We start from the raw sequence: 14,509 nt of genomic DNA, 5'->3' as shown, positions 1-14,509 counted from the left end.
AGAACATCGAGGCCATGGGTGAAAATGATATGTATAAATATCTTGGAGTAAAGCAAGCGCGGAAAATTGACCATAAACAAATGAAAACAGAGATAACTACTGAGTTTATACGAAGGGTAAAACAGCTGCTTCGCTCACACCTTAACAGTAGAAATTTGTTTAAGGCACTAAACACCTACGCATGTTCCGCGCTTAGCTACTCATTTGGTATTATTAAGTGGACAAAAACAGATATAGAGGCTCTTCAGCGAAAAGTACGAACACACCTCACAAAGGCACAAAAACACCATCCTAAAAGTGCAGTAGAAAGAACAACATTACCACGGAATCTAGGAGGAAGAGGACTTATGGATATAGGTGAGCAATTAGATAAACAAATTGCTAATTTAAGAACTTATTTTCAGATGCAGGCTGAGACATCTACTCTACATCGCGCTATCTGCGCAGTAGATGACACAACACCGATCAAACTGAGGGAACCAGAAATGCGCATAAACCACCTTACTAAGGACGAAAAAGTGCGCGCCTGGATGGGTAAACCTCTGCACGGGCGACATCCCAATGAGGTCAGCCAAGATTATGTCGACAATATAGCGTCGAACTACTGGCTGATATCAGGAAAGATGTTCCCTGAGACGGAGGGTTCATTACTGGCCATTCAGGATCAGGTTATACCAACCAGAAATTACCTGAAATATATCATCAAAGACCCTCAGATTCAAAACGACAGATGCCGATATGGATGTCAAGCCCAAGAAACCATCCAACATCTTACAGGGGGCTGCCAAGCATTTGCTGCAACTGAATACAAGGAACGGCATGACGCAGTGGGAAAAATCCTTCATCAAGAGATAGCTATCAAGCTGGGACTTCTCCAAACAGACCATCTCCCGTATTATCAATACGTCCCTGAGAGTATGCTTGAGGATGGCAACTACAAGCTATACTGGGACCGCACTGTGCTCACAGACCAAACAGTGGCACATAATAGACCAGATCTCGTACTAGTTAATAAATTAACAAGACAAACAACACTAATTGATGTGGCGATACCTAACAACAATAATCTACGTAGTAAATTTACTGAAAAGATCGCCAAGTACAGAGATCTAGAAATTCAAATACGAAGGCAATGGAGAATGCAAAGTACCCAGACGATACCGATTATTATGTCTACTACTGGAGTCATTCCGAAGACCCTCCTCGAAAGCATAAAAAAGCTGGGTCTGAATGAACATCTTTATAAGACCATGCAGAAAGCTGTACTACTCGCGACGGCCAGATGCGTACGAAAATTTCTGGGAGATACACCTGCATTCCAAGTCACCTAGGGCTCGATAACACGGAAAGAGTCCCACCAGAGCTCAATCCTTTTGATACCGTAGGTATCTGGGATGAGTCAATTTTCCCCTTAGAGGGAGTGTGAGCCGTATGGCTAAATCTGGATGTATAAACATTCTCAATTTCTTTGCAACACGAAAATGCAGCAGCTGCATTTTACTATGGTCAAATCTGAGAGTGCAGGAAGAGTTTATACCGGTTTCGGGGTTGTTTCCTCCTCATCAGTAGTCCCATATCCTCTTCTCTCAGATTCATCCACGTACCACACTTTGGGCCTTTCCGAATTGCAAATAAAGAAATATCACGGATGAACTAGGGCCATCTACCGAAAAACAAAGTAAGTTATCAATCGAAGTAGCACAGAAAACGACAATAAATATCGTCTCCATACCACCAGATTGACAACAGGTGGAATACTTTCTTTGGTTACATACACCTCCTCAGATTTTCAAAATTTATCAATCATACAGGATGCCGAGGAAATTAAGATGAGAGAATTTTAAATAATTTACAACTCATCTGCTCAGCGTGGTTAAAGCACCAACAAGAAAGATTCTTTAATACTCAAACAAAAGAGTAAATGAATTAAAAATGTATAAACATTCTCAATTTCTTCGCAACACGAAAATGCAGCAGCTGCATAATACTATGGTCAAATCTGAGAGTGCAGGAAGAGTCTATACCGGTTTCGGGGGTTAGGAGAAGAGGATATGGGACTACTGATGAGGTGGAAACAACCCCCGAAACCGGTATAGACTCTTCCTCCACTCTCAGATTTGACCACAGTATTATGCAGCTGCTGCATTTTCGTGTTGCAAAGAAATTGAGAATGTTTATACATTTTTAATTCATTTACTCTTTTGTTTGAGTATTAAGGAATCTTTCTTGTTGGAGCTTTTACCACTCTGAGCAGATGAGTTGTGAATTATTTAAAATTCTCTCATCTTAATTTCCTCGGCATCCTGTATGATTTATAAATTTTGAAAATCTCAGGAGGTGTAACCAAAGAAAGTATTCCACCTGTTGTCAATCTGGTGGTATGGAGACGATATTTATTATAGTTTTCTGTGCTACTTCGATTGATAACTTACTTTACTTTGTTGATAATAATAATGTTTATGTGCTTTTCATTATACATTATTCTCATTATTAAGTATTACCTTACTTAATGGTCAGAGAGCTTTTATTTTATTTTTTTTTGTTTTTTATTGCAACATTGTTACGTTTGATTATACAATACGCATATAATTACAAATGCATTTTTATCTAATTGAATTCTGTTCCGGATTAGATAGTCTTTCATCATCCTGTCCATATCTGTCCTAGCAGCTATGGAAATCTTTCTGAAGTCTCGAAATCGGATGTGTCTGGCCACCTAATCCGATATAATCGATGTTAGGTAGATTCTCTCCAGAGATAGACAAGGGAATTAGAAGACAGTTAGCAAAGTGTCTGTGTGTAAATCCCCGCTCCCCCTGGCCACGTCACTGCCGCTTTTTATCTGGCTCATTTGGAGACTGGCTAATCTACTATTATAAATGATGAGAAAGAAGGACAGGCGGAGCCCTAAAAGCTTCCAGGTTCGCACTGGCCTTCCATAGCAAATAAAAAAAAGCATATCAAATACCAGATACCAACAATTTAGCTGGATATTTAAAGGGATTATATTATTACACACAGCGGCAAAATTAATGGGACACCTTAAAAATGGAACATGTTAGATGTCTCGAATTTCCTAAACCTGTTGTCCGATTTGAGTAATTTTTAAATATGTTACAGCCTTATTATTTAAGAAAATCTATGTAATGATATTGTTCTCGCATCAACGTAATATAGTTCAAGTAATAAAGCTTAAAATAGGACAAAACTTCGCAATTTTTACAGAGTGGATCGATTTGCTTGAAAATTTGAGAATAAGTAGTGTATAGTCCAAGGATCAAAATCTATATGGGCCCGAAAGGCGCTTTTACCATGGGGGTGGTTGCCACCGCATCTTGGGGGTGGAAATTTTATATTATATTTTGACCGCAACAATTGGTAAAAGCATCCACTCTAAGTAAAAAACGTTCCATACATTTTTTTGATAAAATTAATAGTTTTCGATTTATTCGCTATCCAAAATGATAGTTTTATATCGAAAAAACCAATGTTTTTAATCAGATTTTTGCTAATATAAGTCAAAAAGTTCTCGATTTATCAAAACAACTTTCCTTAACAAAAATGTACCTTTTGAAAAAGGAAACAACACCGTTTTTCTAATTTCTCTAAGACCAACAGTAACCAAATGCTAAATATTGTAGTTTCAGAATCAAAAGACGAGAACATTGTGCAGTTTTTAAAGATAACTTTTTAAACTAATTTATATTATTTAAAAATATCTACTTCCAGAAATAAAAAAAGTCTCTAGCTCAAAAATTAAGTGACTTAAAATAAAAAGAATGTCAGTCCCTATTTTTTTTCAGCAAAAAAGTGATCGGAAACCATTCCTAATCACTACCCTAATTAAAATTAATCATTGACCTAATTTGGTCTTCTTTATTTATATATTGTTAATAGGTTCTAGAAGTTTGACCATCTTACAATTATTAATTAAAAAAAAATGGAGTTAAAAGCAAATAATGAATTTTTGTAGTTTGGTAAAAAATGTTCTTTTCTTCAGAATAGAGAGCAGAGGTACAAAAAAGTATTTCAATATAAAATTGTAGCCTATTTAATTCCCAAGAACTTGGTCTGCAAAAATTTTTTCTAAGTCAAAAGTTGAGTGAGCTATTGACAATAATTAAAACTTTTAATAACATGCAAAAACCACCTCTACCAACCCTTTCAAAGTCACGTCTTTTTTGCAACTGAGGGTTTTAAAAGGATTTAATATTAATTGCCTTATAGATCTTGTAAAAACCTACAAAATTCTTTTCTATAAAAAAATGAAAAAGTTACGGTTAAAAATCAATATATGTTTTTGAAAAAAAAAAGGAGAAATCCAATAGGAAACAGTAATGTAAATTAGCGGTGTTTTTAGTCATTGGCCTTATTTATTCTTCTTTATTTATGTATTATTAATAGATTCTAGAAGTTTGACTGGCTTAGAACGATTGGTTTTAAAAAAACTGGAGTTAAAAGCGAATAACGAATATTAGTAGTTTGGTAAAAATGCCATTTTCTTCAGACTAGAAAGATTAGCATCAGAGATACGAAAAAATATTTAAATATGAAATTGTAGGTTATTCATTTTCCAAGAAATTGGTTTGAAAAAATTTTTTCTACGGCTAAAATTGAGTGAATCTGTTACTCTTCGCCGCTGTTACTAGTTTTTATATTCTATATTTCTTTTTAGGCGAAGGTAAATAAATACCTTTTTTTTCCTAACTTAATCAAACAAGTAATAAGAAATCAAATCGAAGAAAACAAACTATTTATTCTTATTTACAAAACTATAAAATCAATATATTATAACTATAATTATTTAATCTTAGTTAAAAATATAAAAACAAAAGGAAGAGATAAAAAGCCCAAAAATAATGTTTATGCTTGCCTCGAAGAATATTCTTTTTAGCGTACACTAATATTGTAATTGTTTAAAACTATGTAATGTTAATATTTACAAAAAGAAAAAAAATTATCTGACTACTGTTTGTGGCGGTGGCGGCTTAGACAGGTAGAACAACGTTTTCTTTTAGGATAAAAATTGGACTGATCCTACCTTATATTTTTGTTCGATGTTTCATTTGTCGTACGGAAAAGGAAAACACACAACTCTCTAGTTTGCTTTATTTCTACTTTATGTTTCCACGGGCACTTAATAGTTTCTCCAAGTATTTGTCGGCCTTGGTAAAGGTGTCTCAAAAAAAACCCAGAATATACAAAAATAGGGAGAACGAAAAATTGTTGGCCTGAAATGAATAGATACATCAGCATGCAAGAAGAGCAGAAGGTATAAATTAAAATTACTAAAGGTTTCCCTTTAGACCACGAATCAGGTGTTAAAAAAACAAAGCTTACCTTAAAGATAGCGTGTGGCCAAAAAGAAAGGTCTTGAAGACCTAAATATCCGAGAATTATAAATCCTTGGCATGCAAGATACCATAAAACTTCAGAAAGTTGAATATTTATTGATTAATTCTCTGGATGATTTCCGATTTAAAATCCTTAGACAGTTTCATAAGACAAGTCTTGTCCTAATGAAGTGAAAATCGAAAGTGCCCAAGATATGACACTAGACAGGTAAAGACAAAGAGATGTCACTTTCTAGACAGGTAGCAATTTTATACCTAAAGCCTACTTCATGCCTGATTTTCCTATATGATTTCGGACTTAAAAACGGCTTGATAGCAGCTAATATTCAAGACAATATAGAAGCTTGATTTTTATGATTATTTAGGCCAGTACTTGTGACAAAGAGCAAAAATTATGACAATCTGATTTATAAAAATAGTTTCTAGTTGCTTAGCGACTTTTAACCCGTAACAAATCGTAAATGAGTATATATAATGCAAAAACATTGATTTTTTCGATATATAACTAAAACTTTCGATAGCGAATAAGTCGAAAACTATTAATTTGATCCAAAAAATGTATAGAACATTTTTTGCTTAGAATGAAAGTTTTCTTTTCTGAAAGATCAACTTTTGCGGTCAAAAGATAATAAAAATTTCCACCCCCGAGATGGGGTGGCAACCACCCCCATGTTAAAAGCGCCTTTCGGAATCATATAGGTTTGATCCTTGGATTATCAACTACTTGTTCTCAAATTTTCAAGCAAATTGATCCATTCTGTAAAAATTGCGAGGTGAAAAGCTTCGGTTCCTGGACTAATAGAATTAACTTATTATATGAACGAAGTGACAGGATTATTCCTATTCATATCTAATTCGAACGGACATGTTTGAAGTGACGTCTGGAACGAAATGATCCACTTATCGGACAAATGATCTCAATACAGAATATCTCTCTAGTTCCATCCCTCCTTGTAGAGTATCGGGGTTTATGCGTTCCTTGGCCAAAAGTGTTAAGATTGCTGTCTAACTGGGACACTGCATTTTCTTATGTTTTTATTCTCTGGATAAACTAGGTACTAGTTCCTTCCATTCTCTTCTATTTTTTGCTCTGTTTTTCACTTCACCCCTTCTTCTTCTTCTTCAGGTGCCATCTCCGCTACGGAGGTTGGCAATCATCATAGCTATTTTAATTTTTGAGGCAGTAGCTCTAAATAGTTGTTTTGAGCTGCATCCAAACCATTGTCTCAGGTTCTTCAGCCATGAAATTCGTCTTCTGCCGATGCACCTTCTGCCATCTAGCTTTCCCTGCATTATGAGTCGCAGGATGCCATACTTCTCGCCCCGCATTACATGTCCGAGGTACTGTAGTTTTCTTTCTTTAATTGTAAGTTCAACTTCCTTCTCTTTACCTATTCTTCTCAGTACTTCATTGTTCGTAACTCTATCTACCCAGGAAACCCTCATAATTCTTCTATACGTCCACATTTCAAAGGCGTTAAGTCGTCTCATTGTCTCTACATTTAACGTCCATGATTCCAGTCCATAGTATAGTACACTATATACGTAACATTTTGTTAGGCGTACTTTAAGAGCTAATGTTAAATCTTTGCTACATAGGACGTTTTTCATTTTCATAAAATTAGAACGTGCTTTCTCGATTCTGACTTTGATTTCTGCAGTTTAGTCATTATTTTCGGTTATAAGTGTCCCTAGATAAGTGTACTTTTTTACTCTTTCGATCTGCTGGCCCTCTACTATCAAGATTTCGTTAGTATTATGGTTGTTTTTACTAATTTTCATAAACTTTGTCTTTTTGATATTGAGAGAGAGTCCGTACTCCCTACTACACCTTACTATTTTACTCATGAGTATTTGCAGGTGTTGTAAATTATCGGCTATTATTACTGTATCATCTGATGTTGTTAACTAAGACTCCATTTACTCTTATGCCGACTGTTTCATCTTCCAGAGTTTCTCGCATTACCTCTTCAGAATAAGCGTTAAATAATAGAGGTGATAGTATGCAGCCTTGCCTGACTCCTCTCTTTATTTCCATTTCTTCAGATGTTTCTGTTTCAATTCTTACTATTGCTCGCTGATTGTAATAGAGATGTGTTATTAGTCTTAAATCTCTTTCATCTAGGTTTTTAGTTTTTAGAATTTCCATGAGTCGGTCATGTTTTACTTTATCAAACGCTTTATTGTAGTCTATAAAACATACGTAAAGAGAACGGTTAACATCCAAACATCTCTGTGTCAGCACGTTGAAGGAGAATAATGCCTCTCTAGTGCCCATTCCATTGCGGAACCCATATTGAGTGTCACTAATATCCAGCTCCAGTTTAGAGTGTATTCTGGCGTGGATAATTTTCAGCAGAATTTTCAAGGTATGTGACATTAAGCTTATGGTTCGGTAGTCACTGCATTCTTTGGCATTCACTTTTTTTGGCAAACACACAAATGCTGATGTCAACATTTCTCTAGGGATGATTCCCGTAGTATAGATAGCGTTGAACAGTTCTACTATTATGTCCAGGTTTTTCTCGTTGACCAACTTTATCAGCTCGCTAGGTAATTCATCTGGACCAGCAGATTTATTGGTGTTCATAGAGTTTATTGCCTGACTAACCTCTGATTTGGTTATCTCTGGGCCTACATCTCCGGTTTGGCTATCTACGGATGTACTAGCTTCTCTCTGGTCATGAAATAGTTCCTCGATGTACTCTTTCCATCGTCGTAGTTTTCGTTCTGTCTCCATTATAATATTTCTGTTTTTGTCGAGCAATATATTTGAGGTTCTTCTATTTCCTATTCCGGCTAGTTCTTTGACTTTTTTATGTAGGTTGAATTTGTCATATCTGTTTTGAAGTTCTTCTATTTCTTTACATTTTTCAGACAAGTAGGTTTCTTTAGCCTCCCTAATTTTTCTTCTTATTTGGTTTTGAAGCTGTTTATAGCGAGTCTTATTAATTGTTTTGTTTTCTCTTCTTTCATTCATCAACTATAGAATTTCCTCCGTCATCCATTCTTCTTTCTTACATTTGGTTGTTGTAAGTACTTTCTTACTTGGCTCTAATATAGAGGTTTTGAAGAATTGCCACTGCTGTTCTACGTTGCAATTATTTCTTGGGTTTCTATCTAGATTTGTGTTGATTTCACGTTCCAAATTTTCTTTTATTTCTTCTGACTTAAGTTTCTGTATGTTAAGTTTATTGTTGTTGCGGCTTTTTTGCGTCTTTTTTAGTTGAAGTTGAAATCTAGCAATAAGAAGACTGTGATTAGAAGATACGTCCGCTCCTGGATATGCCTTTACTGCCTGAATTGAGTTTCGATGTCTGTGCTTTATTAGGATGTAGTCAATTTGATTTCTGACGATTTTGTTGTCTTTGTCAGCTGGCGATTTCCATGTATAAAAGCGTCGCTTAGGTAATTTAAAGAATGTATTTGCGACTACAACATTATGTTCCTGGCAAAATTCTATTAGGCGATCCCCGCTGTCATTTCGTTCGCCAAGTCCATATGGCCCTACATTAGGGTAGCATTTTCCTTCGCCAATTTTTGCATTGAAATCACCCATGATCACTGTTATGTCTCTAGATGCTATGAGCTGTAATGTTTTTTGAAGTTCGCTATAAAAGTTCTCTATTTCTTCTTCATTTTTGTCAGCAGTTGGCGCATAAATCTGAATTAGGTTCATTTTTCCATGAGCTGTCAATAACTGCAACATTATAATTCTTTCGGACACCGGAACGAAGCCTGTTACTGATCTCGTTACTTTTTCACTGAGGATCATAGCAACTCCATATCTGTGTTGGGTGTCGCTGCTTCCAGAGTAATAGATTCGCCCATTGTCTGTATTGAGTTCGCCAGAACTGACCCATCTTGTATCGCTTATTCCTAATATATCGATATCTAGTCGCATCATCTCTTGCTGTATATTCCTCAGTTTTCCAGGTTCATACATACTTCTTACATTCCATGTAGCGATTTTGTAGGTGTATTTGTATATATTTAGGGAACATGGATTTCGCTGACTAACGGCCTGGGAAGCCCTGTCGTTGCTGTTGTTTCTTCCCCTGCCGAATCTTGGCATCCGAGAATCATGATTAGTAGGTTGTTGATTGTCATTTCTGTAAGCCATGACGATTTCTAGGGATATTCCATGAGTCTTTAATGCAGTGGTTTCCCGTTGCCTTCTGCATTCTTATACCGTTGACCATTCTGTACGGTTCATCCGCCTTCGAGACCGATTTCTCAGTCTCAGGACAAAAGAGTGCCCTTCACTTCACCCCATCTTAGTCCAATTTTTTCATGTTCTCTCGTTGTAGTTCTTTTCCAGCTGTTGTCTGGTCTTCCTCTCTTTCTTTTTTACTCGGGTTGGCATTCAAGTGCTTGTCTTGCTATGTTGCTTTAATCTTTCTTCAAAGTGTGGTCAATCCATTCCCCATTTTTTTCCTTGAATCTAGTAGATATGGATCCGTAATAAAACAAAAGTGGAAGATGTCTCAACCCAAGCAGCAAAGCTAAAATGGAAGTTCGCTGGGCACACCCTAAGGCAGAAAGATGAAAGATGGACTAATGATTGGTTGCACCAACAGATCTTAAGCTTAAGCCGTGCCTCAAGCTCCGCTTACGAAACATATGTGTTGCACAATTGAGTCTTAGATGAATTTTCAGCTTACCACAATGGATTGCCACATGGATTGCCTCTTAAACTTGGTCTCAGTTAAGAGATGCTTAGGTAAGAATCGAAAATTTTTGTTCAACCCTATCTATATGCTGAGCTGGGATAAGCTGAAGCTTAAGATTTGTTGGTGCAACCAGGCATACATTGGAGACCGTGGAACCACAAACGAAAAAGGGTAAGGCCACAAATGCGATGGTGAGATGGATGCAAATTGCCCAAGATAGAGAGGCATGGAAGAAAGAACAGGAAGCCTATATCCAAGGATGGATATTTAGGGCTGATTGGATAGGTAGATATGTTAGTTTGCTTTGTTCTTTCCCATAGTTCTGTATTAGTTATTACTTATTCTGTTGGGCCAGTATGTTTTCAGGATTTTTCTTAGAGATTTGTTTACAAAAGTTTGCATTTTTTTAATTTTATTTTCGTCCTGTTTCCATGTTTCTGCTCCGAAGGTATACTCTTGATGCAACTATTAAAAATTTTAATTTTTGTTGTTTGTAAAGTTTGTAGAAGTATATATTACTACTAATCTTTTATTTATTTTATATTAGGTCAACATATTTCATAATTTATATTAGAATACTCAGAGGTGTAAGACAGGGATGCATTCTCTCCCCACTACTGTTCAATTTATATTCAGAAAGTATCTTCCAGGAAGCTCTTGAGGAATACGAAAGCGGCATCAAGGTAAATGGTACCTGGGTCAATAATATACGATATGCGGATGACTCGGTCTTAATAGCAGACAATATAGAAGACCTCCAAAACCTTCTCAATAAAATTGGGGAACAGCGAGAACATGGGACTTAGCATCAACATAAAAAAGACGAAGTTCCGTATAATCAGCCGTCAATTATGTCAGCATCAAAATGCAAGACTAACATAATATAGTAATCAAGATGTAGAGCGCATAAGAAAATGTAAGTACCTGAGAACCTGGCTATGTGAAGACTGGATGTCAGATATGGAAATTAAATGATAGAAAGGGCCAGAAATGCATTCATGAAATTCAGAAACGTCTTTACGAACTCTGACTTTGACCTGAACCTAAGACTAAGATTCACGAAATGCTATATATGGTCGGTGCTCCTATATGGCATGGAAGGATGGACTTTAAAATAAACACAATGAATAAGCTAGAGGCATTTGAGATGTGGATTTATCGACGAATTTTTAAAGTTTCCTGGACCACACGAATAACAAATGAAGAAATCCTGAGAAGAATTGGTACAGAGTGACAACTGCTATGTATAATTAAACAGAAAAAAACGGCATACCTGGCGCACCTAATTAGAAACGAAAGATACTAGTTTCTGCAAACTTTAATTGAAGAAAAGATCGAAGGAAGAAGCTCCCATAGCTCAATTATTTTCCCTTCCAAATCCTGAAAGTCTAAATGATTACTTCGTTAATGTGAGTAAAAATATAACATCAACTATTTTGCCGCAACAAGATTCCATCTACTATCTCCCTAATTCAAGAAAGGTCTCGAATTCATTCTTTTTAAGACCAGTCGATAACTCTGAACTGATCCAAACAATCAATAGTATCAAAAGCAAATCATCCTGTAGTACTGATGGATTCTATCTATAAAAATTTTCTCTAATCTCACAGAAAATGTGTTGGAAATCCTCGTCTCACTAATTAATGATTCCTTCAAAAAAGGTAATTTTTCAGAGTGCCTAAAGATAGCCATTATTATTCCTCTTCATAAGGGTGGGGAAAAATCTAATGCATGCAACTATAGACCTATTGCCTTACTGCCGGTACTCTCCAAAATTATCGAGAGACTCATTGAAATTCGACTTATGTCCTTTATCGTTGATAACAACATTTTATGACAAAATCAGCTCGGCTTTTTAACTAATAAATGTACCACTGATGCTATGTTTTCTGTACTACATGAGGTTTACCAAGCACTAAACAATAATCTTTATACTGCCACTGTTTTCTGTGATTATGCCAAAACTTTTGATTGTGTAAATCATGACATCTTGATTAAAAAACTAAATTTCTATGGAATTCGAGGTATTTCTTTGAATTGGTTCCAATCCTAATTGAATAATAGGAAACAACTAGTTAGAGCAAATGATACTGACTCTAGTCTCAAAAAATTGTATTCTGTTCCTTACCTTTATAAATGACATCACTTATTTAAAAATCGATGGGAAAATGTTTCCTTTTGCTGATGACACCAGTATCACTTGGAGCAACTCAACTACAATTGCATCTCTTTTTATGAAACTATAACGGATCTTCTGACGATAAAGACCTGGTCTGACTCTAATTTACTCTCTTATTTAACGTAGATAAAACAGTAGCATTATCCTATAAAGGAGCTCTTCAACCTTTGCCTCTTAATAACAGCCAGATCAGTACCGTTGATTTTGTAAAATTTCGTGGTATTTTTTTAGACAACAACCTTAAATGGTCCCTTCATATCGATTCGTTAAGTAAGAAACTCGCCTCAGCTTGCTATGCAATAAGATCTGTCTCAAGGGAACTCAATTTAGCATCTTCTAAAATAACATATTTTTCGTTGTTCGAGTCTCATCTTAGAAATGGTCTTCCTTTTTGGGGTTCTAGTACAGCTGCTCAATTTGATGTTATTTTTAAATTGCAAAAAAGAGCAATAAGACATCTGTTCACAGATCAGAGATCACAGAATTTTAACACTTTCATCTTTATATATTCTAGAAACGGTTTGTTTAATTCCTTCATGTCTTTCCAGGAAGGCCCAATCATCTTTATTGCACCAGAAATTCAATATTTGATATTTATTTACTGATCCTATCCACTGAGTTAGTAAAAAAATCTATATTATATTCCACAAAAAAAACTTTACTACCATCTACCGTTACAACTTAAATCTGCAACATCTTTCCCAAAGTTCAGTAAAATGACAAAAGCCTGTCTATCTAAAAGACCATATTATTTAATAGAAGAATTTCTTAATGAATAACTAAAAAAATCGGGTTTCATACGCAGTAGCTTACATTTGTCAGTTCCTAATGTTGCATTTTATTTGATGTAAGTATATTCAATTTGCAATTTATATAAATTTTGCAATAAATTGTTTTTGTCTTTGCTTTTATATCTTATATACTGTATATTGACGATTTATCTAATTTTAGTAAATTGTAGTTGTTATTTGTTATTGATATTATTTTTCTTTTGACTCTATGTAAGCTTTGTCCATAAAATTGTAAAAATTTTCAGCGACAATAAAGCATATTTCTATTCTATTCTATAAACATAGGAGACCTAATGCATACTGCAAGGGATAGAGAAAAATGGTCAAGCGCGATCGCGAACATCCATTAGTGGATTGCATAAGAAGAAGAATTGGAATACTGGATTATAATGAATTATTACTAAAATTCAGCAATAGGAAATTTAAATCGACATAAGGGGTTGTGCGAGAAGTGCGGGTTGTCAATTTTTGTTGCAGGTTTTTCTACATGTACCTACTGATGCATAATATGTAAGTTTTTGGGGATTATGATACAGTTTTAAAAAGGGGTGACCGACCGCTTGGGCAAACCTCATGTTGTAACCTTACTAGTAGTTTTTGGTATTATTTTAAGTATTCAAATGTGTTTAATAAACATACGTTGAAATCGTAATAATAAAAGTATAACTTCTTACGTGCGTACAAAGTACACACACTATTTTTTTCTATACATTTTACATTTTCATACAATTTGTCGATAAAAACTGCTGTATGCTGAATGTAAAAACGTAATTAAAGATCACAGTTTTTCATAACCACATTCTTTAAGAAAATCGATAATGAATATAAAGTATTCTCGTACTCGACTTATCTCGCATCAACGTAATAGAATTAACTTATTATATGAACGAAGTGGCAGGAGTATTCCTATTCATGTCTAATTCGAACGGACAGTGTTTGAAGTGACGTCTGGAACGAAATGATCCACTTATCGGACAAATGATCCCATTACGGAATATAAAAGTTGACAAATGCCCACACTCGGATTACTATCCGCGCTGAATGGACGAATAACTTAATCTAATATAGGACTCGAGGGAGCCAATACGGCCTTTATGTATGTATGGTATCCTTTAAATTGCTCGATTTGGTTAAACTTTGATCTCGACCTTGGACAGGAAAAAACGTGAAAGGAATAAATTATACCATTAACGTACTCTATCTTTACTTTATGTATTTAAAAAAATGTGACTTTTTGCCTAGACAATACATTATACCAATTTCTAAATTTTTAATTATAAAATATTAAAGCATTGATATATTATTATTATATATAAAACCAATACAGAAGTAAAAACTTCGAGATGTATTCTGGTATAAAATCGTTTATTTAAAACTATAAAATGTCATCGATTGCAGAACGTTTTCGTTCTAAACAGAACATCTTCAGTGCCTAGAATGAAGTATTTCCACGTTAGTTTAAAGCAAAAGGTTAAAAATGTGACTGTTAAAATGAAAAATGTGGGAATACTT

This window comes from Diabrotica virgifera, chromosome 7, assembly GCF_917563875.1.
Source record: "Diabrotica virgifera virgifera chromosome 7, PGI_DIABVI_V3a".
Classification (NCBI taxonomy): domain Eukaryota; kingdom Metazoa; phylum Arthropoda; class Insecta; order Coleoptera; family Chrysomelidae; genus Diabrotica; species Diabrotica virgifera.
This window is presented reverse-complemented; position numbering follows the sequence as displayed.